Here is a 9,791-nt window from a genome sequence, read left to right as displayed (position 1 = left end):
CGAGATCTACGCGTCCCAAACCATTTCCCATCTCAAAATAACCGAAAACAAATAAAAATTACGAATTCGGCAAAAAAGGGGTGCAACACGAGGACTTCCCAGGAGGTCACCCATCCTAGTACTACTCTCGCCCAAGCACGCTTAACTGCGGAGTTCTGATGGGATCCGGTGCATTAGTGCTGGTATGATCGCACCCATTTACTTATTGTGCTATTTTGTATTTATACCCTTTCCAGCCCCTGATTTCCTTCGAAATGCCGTAACTTTGTCCCCTATCGTCCGAATTAAACATTTTTTTTTTCAAATTGTTTTTTTTTGTAGATCTTCGCGTCCGAAACCATTTCCTATCTCAAAATAACCGAAAACAAATAAAAATTACGAATTCGGCAAAAAAGGGGTGCAACACGAGGACTTCCCAGGAGGTCAATTATCCTAGTACTACTCTCGCTCAAGCACGCTTAACTGCGGAGTTCTGATGGGATCCGGTGCATTAGTGCTGGTATGATCGCACCCATTTACTTATTGCGCTATTTTGTATTTATACCCTTTTCAGCCTCTGATTTCCTTCGAAATGCCGTAAATTTGTGCCCGATCGTCCAAATTAAACATTTTTTTTTTCAAATTGGTTTTTTTTTCGAGATCTACGCGTCCCAAACCATTTCCCATCTAAAAATAACCGAAAACAAATAAAAATTACGAATTCGGCAAAAAAGGGGTGCAACACGAGGACTTCCTAGGAGGTCACCCATCTTAGTACTACTCTCGCCCAAGCACGCTTAACTGCGGAGTTATGATGGGATCCGGTGCATTAGTGATGGTATGATCGCACCCATTTACTTATTGCGCTATTTTGTATTTATACCCTTTCCAGCCTCTAATTTCCTTCGAAATGCCGTAACTTTGTGCCCGATCGTCCGAATTAAACATTTTTTTTTTCAAATTGGTTTTTTTTCGAGATCTACGCGTCCCAAACCATTTCCCATCTCAAAATAACCGAAAACAAATAAAAATTACGAATTCGGCAAAAAAGGGGTGCAACACGAGGACTTCCCAGGAGGTCACCCATCCTAGTACTACTCTCGCCCAAGCACGCTTAACTGCGGAGTTCTGATGGGATCCGGTGCATTTGTGCTGGTATGATCGCACCCATTTACTTATTGCGCTATTTTGTATTTATACCCTTTCCAGCCTCTGATTTCCTTCGAAATGCCGTAACTTTGTGCCTGATCGTCCGAATTAAACATTTTTTTTTTCAAATTGGTTTTTTTTGTAGATCTACGCGTCCCAAACCATTTCCCATCTCAAAATAACCGAAAACAAATAAAAATTACGAATTCGGCAAAAAAGGGGTGCAACACGAGGACTTCCCAGGAGGTCACCCATCCTAGTACTACTCTCGTTCAAGAACGCTTAACTGCGGAGTTCTGATGGGATCCGGTGCATTAGTGCTGGTATGATCGCACCCATTTACTTATTGCGCTATTTTGTATTTATACCCTTTCCAGCCTCTAATTTCCTTCGAAATGCCGTAAATTTGTGCCCGATCGTCCGAATTAAACATTTTTTTTTTCAAATTGGTTTTTTTTCGAGATCTACGCGTCCCAAACCATTTCCCATCTCAAAATAACCGAAAACAAATAAAAATTACGAATTCGGCAAAAAAGGGGTGCAACACGAGGACTTCCCAGGAGGTCACCCATCCTAGTACTACTCTCGCCCAAGCACGCTTAACTGCGGAGTTCTGATGAGATCCGGTGCATTAGTGCTGGTATGATCACACCCATTTACTTATTGCGCTATTTTGTATTTATACCCTTTCCAGCCTCTAATTTCCTTCGAAATGCCGTAACTTTGTGCCCGATCGTCCGAATTAAACATTTTTTTTTTCAAATTGGTTTTTTTTTCGAGATCTACGCGTCCCAAACCATTTCCCATCTCAAAATAACCGAAAACCAATAAAAATTACGAATTCGGCAAAAAAGGGGTGCAACACGAGGACTTCCAAGGAGGTCACCCCTCCTAGTACTACTCTCGCCCAAGCACGCTTAACTGCGGAGTTCTGATGGGATCTGGTGCATTAGTGCTGGTATGATCGCACCCATTTACTTATTGTGCTATTTTGTATTTATACCCTTTCCAGCCCCTGATTTCCTTCGAAATGCCGTAACTTTGTACCCGATCGTCCGAATTAAACATTTTTTTTTTCGAATTGTTTTTTTTTGTAGATCTACGCGTCCCAAACCATTTCCCATCTCAAAATAACCGAAACCAAATAAAAATTACGAATTCGGCAAAAAAGGGGTGCAACACGAGGACTTCCCAGGAGGTCACCTATCCTTGTACTATTCTCGATCAAGCACGCTTAACTGCGGAGTTCTGATGGGATCCGGTGCATTAGTGCTGGTATGATCGCACCCATTTACTTATTGCGCTATTTTGTATTTATACCCTTTCCAACCTCTGATTTCCTTCGAAATGCCGTAAATTTGTGCCCGATCGTCCGAATTAAACATTTTTTTTTTCAAATTGGTTTTTTTTTGTAGATCTACGCGTCCCAAACCATTTCCCATCTCAAAATAACCGAAAACAAATAAAAATTACGAATTCGGCAAAAAAGGGGTGCAACACGAGGACTTCCCAGGAGGTCACCCATCCTAGTACTACTCTCGCCCAAGCACGCTTAACTGCGGAGTTCTGATGGGATCCAGTGCATTAGTGCTGGTATGATCGCACCCATTTACTTATTGCGCTATTTTGTATTTATACTCTTTCCAGCCTCTGATTTCCTTCGAAATGCTGTAACTTTGTGCCCGATCGTCCGAATTAAACATTTTTTTTTCAAAGTGGTTTTTTTTTCGAGACTACGCGTCCCAAACCATTTCCCATCTCAAAATAACCGAAAACAAATAAAAATTACGAATTCGGCAAAAAAGGGGTGCAACACGAGGACTTCCCAGAAGGTCACCCATCCTAGTACTACTCTCGCCCAAGCACGCTTAACTACGGAGTTCTGATGGGATCCGGTGCATTAGTGCTGGTATGATCGCACCCATTTACTTATTGTGCTATTTTGTATTTATACCCTTTCCAGCCCCTGATTTCCTTCGAAATGCCGTAACTTTGTCCCCGATCGTCCGAATTAAACATTTTTTTTTTCAAATTGTTTTTTTTTTGTAGATCTACGCTTCCCAAACCATTTCCCATCTCAAAATAACCGAAAACAAATAAAAATTACGAATTCGGCAAAAAAGGGGTGCAACACGAGGACTTCCCAGGAGGTCACCTATCCTAGTACTACTCTCGCTCAAGCACGCTTAACTGCGGAGTTCTGATGGGATCCGGTGCATTAGTGCTGGTATGATCGCACCCATTTACTTATTGCGCTATTTTGTATTTATACCTATTCCAGCCTCTGATTTCCTTCGAAATGCCGTAACTTTGTGCCCGATCGTCCGAATTAAACATTTTTTTTTCAAATTGGTTTTTTTTTCGAGATCTACGCGTCCCAAACCATTTCCCATCTCAAAATAACCGAAAACAAATAAAAATTACGAATTCGGCAAAAAAGGGGTGCAACACGAGGACTTCCCAGGAGGTCACCCATCCTAGTACTACTCTCGCCCAAGCACACTTAACCGCGGAGTTCTGATTGGATCCGGTGCATTAGTGCTGGTATGATCGCACCCATTTACTTATTGCGCTATTTTGTATTTATACCCTTTCCAGCCTCTGATTTTCTTCGAAATGCCGTAACTTTGTGCCCGATCGTCCGAATTAAACATTTTTTTTTTCAAATTGGTTTTTTTTTTCGAGATCTACGCGTCCTAAACCATTTCCCATCTCAAAATAACCGAAAACAAATAAAAATTACGAATTCGGCAAAAAAGGGGTGCAACACGAGGACTTCCAAGGAGGTCACCCCTCCTAGTACTACTCTCGCCCAAGCACGCTTAACTGCGGAGTTCTGATGGGATCTGGTGCATTAGTGCTGGTATGATCGCACCCATTTACTTATTGTGCTATTTTGTATTTATACCCTTTCCAGCCCCTGATTTCCTTCGAAATGCCGTAACTTTGTACCCGATCGCCCGAATTAAACATTTTTTTTTTCAAATTGTTTTTTTTGTAGATCTACGCGTCCCAAACCATTTCCCATCTCAAAATAACCGAAAACAAATAAAAATTACGAATTCGGCAAAAAAGGGGTGCAACACGAGGACTTCCCAGGAGGTCACCTATCCTTGTACTATTCTCGATCAAGCACGCTTAACTGCGGAGTTCTGATGGGATCCGGTGCATTAGTGCTGGTATGATCGCACCCATTTACTTATTGCGCTATTTAGTATTTATACCCTTTCCAGCCTCTGATTTCCTTCGAAATGCCGTAAATTTGTGCCCGATCGTCCGAATTAAACATTTTTTTTTTCAAATTGGTTTTTTTTTGTAGATCTACGCGTCCCAAACCATTTCCCATCTCAAAATAACCGAAAACAAATAAAAATTACGAATTCGGCAAAAAAGGGATGCAACACGAGGACTTCCCAGGAGGTCACCCATCCTAGTACTACTCTCGCCCAAGCACGCTTAACAGCGGAGTTCTGATGGGATCCGGTGCATTAGTGCTGGTATGATCGCAACCATTTACTTATTGCGCTATTTTGTATTTATACTCTTTCCAGCCTCTGATTTCCTTCGAAATGCCGTAACTTTGTGCCCGATCGTCCGAATTAAACATTTTTTTTTTCAAATTGGTTTTTTTTCGAGATCTACGCGTCCCAAACCATTTCCCATCTCAAAATAACCGAGAACAAATAAAAATTACGAATTCGGCAAAAAAGGGGTGCAACACAAGGACTTCCCAGGAGGTCACCCATCCTAATACTACTCTCGCCCAAGCACGCTTAACTGCGGAGTTCTGATGGGAGCCGGTGCATTAGTGCTGGTATGATCGCACCCATTTACTTATTGCGCAATTTTGTATTTATACCCTTTCCAGCCTCTGATTTCCTTCGAAATGCCATAACTTTGTGCCCGATCGTAAGAATTAAACATTTTTTTTTTCAAATTGGTTGTTTTTTCGAGATCTACGCGTCCCAAACTATTTCCCATCTCAAAATAACCGAGAACAAATAAAAATTACGAATTCGGCAAAAAAGGGATGCAACACGAGGACTTCCCAGGAGGTCACCCATCATAGTACTACTCTCGCCCAAGCACGCTTGACTGCGAAGTTCTGATGGGATCCTGTGCATTAGTGTTGGTATGATCGCACCCATTTACTTATTGCGCTATTTTGTATTTATACCCTTTCCAGCCTCTGATTTCCTTCGAAATGCCGTAAATTTGTGCCCGATCGTTCGAATTAAACATTTTTTTTTAAATTGGTTTTTTTTTCGAGATCTAGGTGTCCCAAACCATTTCCCATCTCAAAATAACCGAAAACAAATAAAAATTACGAATTCGGCAAAAAAGGGGTACAACACGAGGACTTCCCAGGAGGTCACCCATCCTAGTACTACTCTCGCCCAAGCACGCTTAACTGCGGAGTTCTGATGGGATCCGGTGCATTAATGCTGGTATGATCGCACCCATTTACTTATTGCGCTATTTAGTATTTATACCCTTTCCAGCCTCTGATTTCCTTCGAAATGCCGTAAATTTGTGCCCGATCGTCCGAATTAAACATTTTTTTTTTCAAATTGGTTTTTTTTTGTAGATCTACGCGTCCCAAACCATTTCCCATCTCAAAATAACCGAAAACAAATAAAAATTACGAATTCGGCAAAAAAGGGATGCAACACGAGGACTTCCCAGGAGGTCACCCATCCTAGTACTACTCTCGCCCAAGCACGCTTAACAGCGGAGTTCTGATGGGATCCGGTGCATTAGTGCTGGTATGATCGCAACCATTTACTTATTGCGCTATTTTGTATTTATACTCTTTCCAGCCTCTGATTTCCTTCGAAATGCCGTAACTTTGTGCCCGATCGTCCGAATTAAACATTTTTTTTTCAAATTGGTTTTTTTTCGAGATCTACGCGTCCCAAACCATTTCCCATCTCAAAATAACCGAGAACAAATAAAAATTACGAATTCGGCAAAAAAGGGGTGCAACACAAGGACTTCCCAAGAGGTCACCCATCCTAGTACTACTCTCGCCCAAGCACGCTTAACTGCGGAGTTCTGATGGGAGCCGGTGCATTAGTGCTGGTATGATCGCACCCATTTACTTATTGCGCAATTTTGTATTTATACCCTTTCCAGCCTCTGATTTCCTTCGAAATGCCATAACTTTGTGCCCGATCGTAAGAATTAAACATTTTTTTTTTCAAATTGGTTGTTTTTTCGAGATCTACGCGTCCCAAACTATTTCCCATCTCAAAATAACCGAGAACAAATAAAAATTACGAATTCGGCAAAAAAGGGATGCAACACGAGGACTTCCCAGGAGGTCACCCATCATAGTACTACTCTCGCCCAAGCACGCTTGACTGCGAAGTTCTGATGGGATCCTGTGCATTAGTGTTGGTATGATCGCACCCATTTACTTATTGCGCTATTTTGTATTTATACCCTTTCCAGCCTCTGATTTCCTTCGAAATGCCGTAAATTTGTGCCCGATCGTTCGAATTAAACATTTTTTTTTAAATTGGTTTTTTTTTCGAGATCTAGGTGTCCCAAACCATTTCCCATCTCAAAATAACCGAAAACAAATAAAAATTACGAATTCGGCAAAAAGGGGTGCAACACGAGGACTTCCCAGGAGGTCACCCATCCTAGTACTACTCTCGCCCAAGCACGCTTAACTGCGGAGTTCTGATGGGATCCGGTGCATTAATGCTGGTATGATCGCACCCATTTACTTATTGCGCTATTTTGTATTTATACCCTTTCCAGCCTCTGATTTCCTTTGAAATGCCGTAACTTTGTGCCCGATTGTCCGAATTAAACATTTTTTTTTTCAAATTGGTTTTTTTTTCGAGATCTACGCGTCCCAAACCATTTCCCATCTCAAAATAACCGAAAACAAATAAAAATTACGAATTCGGCAAAAAAGGGGTGCAACACGAGGACTTCCCAGGAGGTCACCTATCCTAGTACTACTCTCGTTCAAGCACGCTTAACTGCGGAGTTCTGATGGGATCCGGTGCATTAGTGCTGGTATGATCGCACCCCTTTACTTATTGCGCTATTTTGTATTTATACTCTTTCCAGCCTCTGATTTCCTTCGAAATGCCGTAACTTTGTGCCCAATCGTCCGAATTAAACATTTTTTTTTTCAAATTGGTTTTTTTTTCGAGATCTACGCGTCCCAAACCATTTCCCATCTCAAAATAACCGAGAACAAATAAAAATTAAGAATTCGGCAAAAAAGGGGTGCAACACGAGGACTTCCCAGGAGGTCACCCATCCTAGTACTACTCTCGCCCAAGCACGCTTAACAGCGGAGTTCTAATGGGATCCGGTGCATTAGTGCTGGTATGATCGCACCCATTTACTTATTGCGCTATATTGTATTTATACCCTTTCCAGCCTCTGATTTCCTTCGAAATGCCGTAAATTTGTGCCCGATCGTCCGAATTAAACATTTTTTTTTTCAAATTGGTTTTTTTTTCGAGATCTACGAGTCCCAAACCATTTCCCATCTCAAAATAATCGAAAACAAATAAAAATTACGAATTCGGATAAAAAGGGGTGGAACACGAGGACTTCCCAGGAGGTCACCCATCCTAGTACTACTCTCGCCCAAGCACGCTTAACTGCGGAGTTCTGATGGGATCCGGTGCATTAGTGCTGGTATGATCGCACCCATTTACTTATTGCGCTATTTTGTATTTATACCCTTTCCAGCCACTGATTTCCTTCGAAATGCCGTAACTTTGTGCCCGATCGTCCGAATTAAACATTTTTTTTTCAAATTGGTTTTTTTTTTCAAGATCTACGCGTCCCAAACCATTTTCCATCTCAAAATAACCGAAAATAAATAAAAATTACGAATTCGGCAAAAAAGGGGTGCAACACGAGGACTTCCTAGGAGGTCACCCATCCTAGTACTACTCTCGCCCAAGCACGATTAATTGCGGAGTTCTAATGGGATCCGGTGCATTAGTGCTGGTATGATCGCACCCATTTACTTATTGGGCTATTTTGTATTTATACTTTTTCCAACCTCTGATTTCCTTCGAAATGCCGTAACTTTGTGCCCGATCGTCCGAATTAAACATTTTTTTTTTCAAATTGGTTTTTTTTTCGAGATCTACGTGTCCCAAACCATTTCCCATTTAAAAATAACCGAAAAAAATAAAAATTACGAATTCGGCAAAAAAAGGGTGCAACACGAGGACTTCCCAGGAGGTCATACATCCTAGTACTGCTCTCGCCCAAGCACGCTTAACTGCGGAGTTCTGATGGGATCCGGTGCATTAGTGCTGGTATGATCGCAACCATTTACTTATTGTGCTATTTTGTATTTATACCCTTTCCAGTCCCTGATTTCCTTCGAAATGCCGTAACTTTGTCCCCGATCGTCCGAATTAAACATTTTTTTTTTCAAATTGTTTTTTTTTGTAGATCTACGCGTCCCAAACCATTTCCCATCTCAAAATAACCGAAAACAAATAAAAATTAAGAATTCGGCAAAAAAGGGGTGCAACACGAGGACTTCCCAGGAGGTCACCTATCCTAGTACTACTCTCGCTCAAGCACGCTTAACTGCGGAGTTCTGATGGGATCCGGTGCATTAGTGCTGGTATGATCGCACCCATTTACTTATTGCGCTATTTTGTATTTATACCCTTTCCAGCCTCTGATTTCCTTCGAAATGCCGTAACTTTGTGCCCGATCGTCCGAATTAAACATTTTTTTTTTCAAATTGGTTTTTTTTTTTATCTACGCGTCCCAAACTATTTCCCATCTCAAAATAACCAAGAACAAATAAAAATTACGAATTCAGCAAAAAAGGGGTGCAACACGAGGACTTCCCAGGAGGTCACCGATCCTAGTACTACTCTCGCCCAAGCACGCTTAACTGCGGAGTTCTGATGGGATCCGGTGCATTAGTGCTGGTATGATCGCACCCATTTACTTATTGCGCTATTTTGTATTTATACCCTTTCCAGCCTCTGATTCCTTCGAAATGCCGTAACTTTGTGCCCGATCGTCCGAATTAAACATTTTTTTTTTCAAATTGGTTTTTTTTTCGAGATCTACGCGTCCCAAACCATTTCCCATCTCAAAATAACCGAAAACAAATAAAAATTATAAATTCGGCAAAAAAGGGGTGCAACACGAGGACTTCCCATGAGGTCACCCATCCTAGTACTACTCTCGCCCAAGCACGCTTAACTGCGGAGTTCTGATGGGATCCGGTGCATTAGTGCTGGTATGATCGCACCCATTTACTTATTGTGCTATTTTGTATTTATACCCTTTCCAGCCCCTGATTTCATTCGAAATGCCGTAACTTTGTCCCCGATCGTCCGAATTAAACATTTTTTTTTTAAAATTGTTTTTTTTTGTAGATCTACGCGTCCCAGACCATTTCCCATCTCAAAATAACCGAAAACAAATAAAAATTACGAATTCGGCAAAAAAAGGGGTGCAACACGAGGACTTCCCAAGAGGTCACCCATCCTAGTACTACTCTCGCCCAAGCACGCTTAACTGCGGAGTTCTAATGGGATCCGGTGCATTAGTGCTGGTATGATCGCACCCATTTACTTATTGTGCTATTTTGTATTAATACCCTTTCCAGCCCCTGATTTCCTTCGAAATTCCGTAACTTTGTCCCC

General features: G+C 41.6%; 31 non-coding genes across 31 annotated transcripts; all 31 read right to left on the bottom strand.

Annotated features, from left to right (window-relative positions):
- Positions 1-77: 77 nt before the first annotated feature.
- LOC145633452 (5S ribosomal RNA) lies at positions 78-196 on the bottom strand. The gene has a single exon (XR_014112777.1). It is a non-coding gene; the product is annotated as a 5S ribosomal RNA (ribosomal RNA).
- A 198-nt stretch (positions 197-394) lies between these two features.
- LOC145634017 (5S ribosomal RNA) lies at positions 395-513 on the bottom strand. Its single transcript, XR_014113308.1, has one exon. It is a non-coding gene; the product is annotated as a 5S ribosomal RNA (ribosomal RNA).
- Positions 514-712: 199 nt separating this feature from the next.
- On the bottom strand, positions 713-831 carry LOC145634013 (5S ribosomal RNA). Its single transcript, XR_014113304.1, has one exon. It is a non-coding gene; the product is annotated as a 5S ribosomal RNA (ribosomal RNA).
- Positions 832-1,029: 198 nt separating this feature from the next.
- Positions 1,030-1,148, bottom strand: LOC145633636 (5S ribosomal RNA). The gene has a single exon (XR_014112942.1). It is a non-coding gene; the product is annotated as a 5S ribosomal RNA (ribosomal RNA).
- A 198-nt stretch (positions 1,149-1,346) lies between these two features.
- Positions 1,347-1,465, bottom strand: LOC145633926 (5S ribosomal RNA). The gene has a single exon (XR_014113221.1). It is a non-coding gene; the product is annotated as a 5S ribosomal RNA (ribosomal RNA).
- Positions 1,466-1,663: 198 nt separating this feature from the next.
- LOC145633669 (5S ribosomal RNA) lies at positions 1,664-1,782 on the bottom strand. The gene has a single exon (XR_014112974.1). It is a non-coding gene; the product is annotated as a 5S ribosomal RNA (ribosomal RNA).
- Positions 1,783-1,981: 199 nt separating this feature from the next.
- LOC145633883 (5S ribosomal RNA) lies at positions 1,982-2,100 on the bottom strand. Its single transcript, XR_014113180.1, has one exon. It is a non-coding gene; the product is annotated as a 5S ribosomal RNA (ribosomal RNA).
- A 198-nt stretch (positions 2,101-2,298) lies between these two features.
- LOC145634035 (5S ribosomal RNA) lies at positions 2,299-2,417 on the bottom strand. The gene has a single exon (XR_014113325.1). It is a non-coding gene; the product is annotated as a 5S ribosomal RNA (ribosomal RNA).
- A 199-nt stretch (positions 2,418-2,616) lies between these two features.
- LOC145633652 (5S ribosomal RNA) lies at positions 2,617-2,735 on the bottom strand. Its single transcript, XR_014112958.1, has one exon. It is a non-coding gene; the product is annotated as a 5S ribosomal RNA (ribosomal RNA).
- A 197-nt stretch (positions 2,736-2,932) lies between these two features.
- LOC145633630 (5S ribosomal RNA) lies at positions 2,933-3,051 on the bottom strand. Its single transcript, XR_014112936.1, has one exon. It is a non-coding gene; the product is annotated as a 5S ribosomal RNA (ribosomal RNA).
- Positions 3,052-3,250: 199 nt separating this feature from the next.
- LOC145633843 (5S ribosomal RNA) lies at positions 3,251-3,369 on the bottom strand. Its single transcript, XR_014113142.1, has one exon. It is a non-coding gene; the product is annotated as a 5S ribosomal RNA (ribosomal RNA).
- Positions 3,370-3,567: 198 nt separating this feature from the next.
- Positions 3,568-3,686, bottom strand: LOC145633886 (5S ribosomal RNA). Its single transcript, XR_014113183.1, has one exon. It is a non-coding gene; the product is annotated as a 5S ribosomal RNA (ribosomal RNA).
- A 200-nt stretch (positions 3,687-3,886) lies between these two features.
- On the bottom strand, positions 3,887-4,005 carry LOC145633881 (5S ribosomal RNA). The gene has a single exon (XR_014113178.1). It is a non-coding gene; the product is annotated as a 5S ribosomal RNA (ribosomal RNA).
- A 197-nt stretch (positions 4,006-4,202) lies between these two features.
- On the bottom strand, positions 4,203-4,321 carry LOC145634033 (5S ribosomal RNA). The gene has a single exon (XR_014113323.1). It is a non-coding gene; the product is annotated as a 5S ribosomal RNA (ribosomal RNA).
- A 199-nt stretch (positions 4,322-4,520) lies between these two features.
- Positions 4,521-4,639, bottom strand: LOC145633757 (5S ribosomal RNA). Its single transcript, XR_014113059.1, has one exon. It is a non-coding gene; the product is annotated as a 5S ribosomal RNA (ribosomal RNA).
- A 198-nt stretch (positions 4,640-4,837) lies between these two features.
- LOC145633897 (5S ribosomal RNA) lies at positions 4,838-4,956 on the bottom strand. Its single transcript, XR_014113194.1, has one exon. It is a non-coding gene; the product is annotated as a 5S ribosomal RNA (ribosomal RNA).
- A 199-nt stretch (positions 4,957-5,155) lies between these two features.
- Positions 5,156-5,274, bottom strand: LOC145634026 (5S ribosomal RNA). The gene has a single exon (XR_014113317.1). It is a non-coding gene; the product is annotated as a 5S ribosomal RNA (ribosomal RNA).
- A 197-nt stretch (positions 5,275-5,471) lies between these two features.
- Positions 5,472-5,590, bottom strand: LOC145633728 (5S ribosomal RNA). Its single transcript, XR_014113033.1, has one exon. It is a non-coding gene; the product is annotated as a 5S ribosomal RNA (ribosomal RNA).
- Positions 5,591-5,789: 199 nt separating this feature from the next.
- LOC145633756 (5S ribosomal RNA) lies at positions 5,790-5,908 on the bottom strand. Its single transcript, XR_014113058.1, has one exon. It is a non-coding gene; the product is annotated as a 5S ribosomal RNA (ribosomal RNA).
- Positions 5,909-6,105: 197 nt separating this feature from the next.
- LOC145633822 (5S ribosomal RNA) lies at positions 6,106-6,224 on the bottom strand. The gene has a single exon (XR_014113122.1). It is a non-coding gene; the product is annotated as a 5S ribosomal RNA (ribosomal RNA).
- A 199-nt stretch (positions 6,225-6,423) lies between these two features.
- Positions 6,424-6,542, bottom strand: LOC145634025 (5S ribosomal RNA). The gene has a single exon (XR_014113316.1). It is a non-coding gene; the product is annotated as a 5S ribosomal RNA (ribosomal RNA).
- A 196-nt stretch (positions 6,543-6,738) lies between these two features.
- LOC145633645 (5S ribosomal RNA) lies at positions 6,739-6,857 on the bottom strand. Its single transcript, XR_014112951.1, has one exon. It is a non-coding gene; the product is annotated as a 5S ribosomal RNA (ribosomal RNA).
- A 199-nt stretch (positions 6,858-7,056) lies between these two features.
- Positions 7,057-7,175, bottom strand: LOC145633914 (5S ribosomal RNA). The gene has a single exon (XR_014113210.1). It is a non-coding gene; the product is annotated as a 5S ribosomal RNA (ribosomal RNA).
- Positions 7,176-7,374: 199 nt separating this feature from the next.
- Positions 7,375-7,493, bottom strand: LOC145633704 (5S ribosomal RNA). Its single transcript, XR_014113009.1, has one exon. It is a non-coding gene; the product is annotated as a 5S ribosomal RNA (ribosomal RNA).
- Positions 7,494-7,692: 199 nt separating this feature from the next.
- LOC145633772 (5S ribosomal RNA) lies at positions 7,693-7,811 on the bottom strand. The gene has a single exon (XR_014113074.1). It is a non-coding gene; the product is annotated as a 5S ribosomal RNA (ribosomal RNA).
- A 199-nt stretch (positions 7,812-8,010) lies between these two features.
- On the bottom strand, positions 8,011-8,129 carry LOC145633907 (5S ribosomal RNA). The gene has a single exon (XR_014113203.1). It is a non-coding gene; the product is annotated as a 5S ribosomal RNA (ribosomal RNA).
- Positions 8,130-8,327: 198 nt separating this feature from the next.
- LOC145633974 (5S ribosomal RNA) lies at positions 8,328-8,446 on the bottom strand. The gene has a single exon (XR_014113266.1). It is a non-coding gene; the product is annotated as a 5S ribosomal RNA (ribosomal RNA).
- Positions 8,447-8,644: 198 nt separating this feature from the next.
- On the bottom strand, positions 8,645-8,763 carry LOC145633842 (5S ribosomal RNA). The gene has a single exon (XR_014113141.1). It is a non-coding gene; the product is annotated as a 5S ribosomal RNA (ribosomal RNA).
- Positions 8,764-8,960: 197 nt separating this feature from the next.
- On the bottom strand, positions 8,961-9,079 carry LOC145633783 (5S ribosomal RNA). The gene has a single exon (XR_014113084.1). It is a non-coding gene; the product is annotated as a 5S ribosomal RNA (ribosomal RNA).
- A 198-nt stretch (positions 9,080-9,277) lies between these two features.
- LOC145633619 (5S ribosomal RNA) lies at positions 9,278-9,396 on the bottom strand. Its single transcript, XR_014112926.1, has one exon. It is a non-coding gene; the product is annotated as a 5S ribosomal RNA (ribosomal RNA).
- Positions 9,397-9,595: 199 nt separating this feature from the next.
- On the bottom strand, positions 9,596-9,714 carry LOC145633647 (5S ribosomal RNA). The gene has a single exon (XR_014112953.1). It is a non-coding gene; the product is annotated as a 5S ribosomal RNA (ribosomal RNA).
- Positions 9,715-9,791: the final 77 nt, after the last annotated feature.

This window comes from Chenopodium album, chromosome 5, assembly GCF_948465745.1.
Source record: "Chenopodium album chromosome 5, dcCheAlbu1.1, whole genome shotgun sequence".
Taxonomy (NCBI): domain Eukaryota; kingdom Viridiplantae; phylum Streptophyta; class Magnoliopsida; order Caryophyllales; family Amaranthaceae; genus Chenopodium; species Chenopodium album.
Note: the sequence above shows the minus strand (reverse complement) of the source record. Positions and strands in the feature narration are given on the sequence as shown.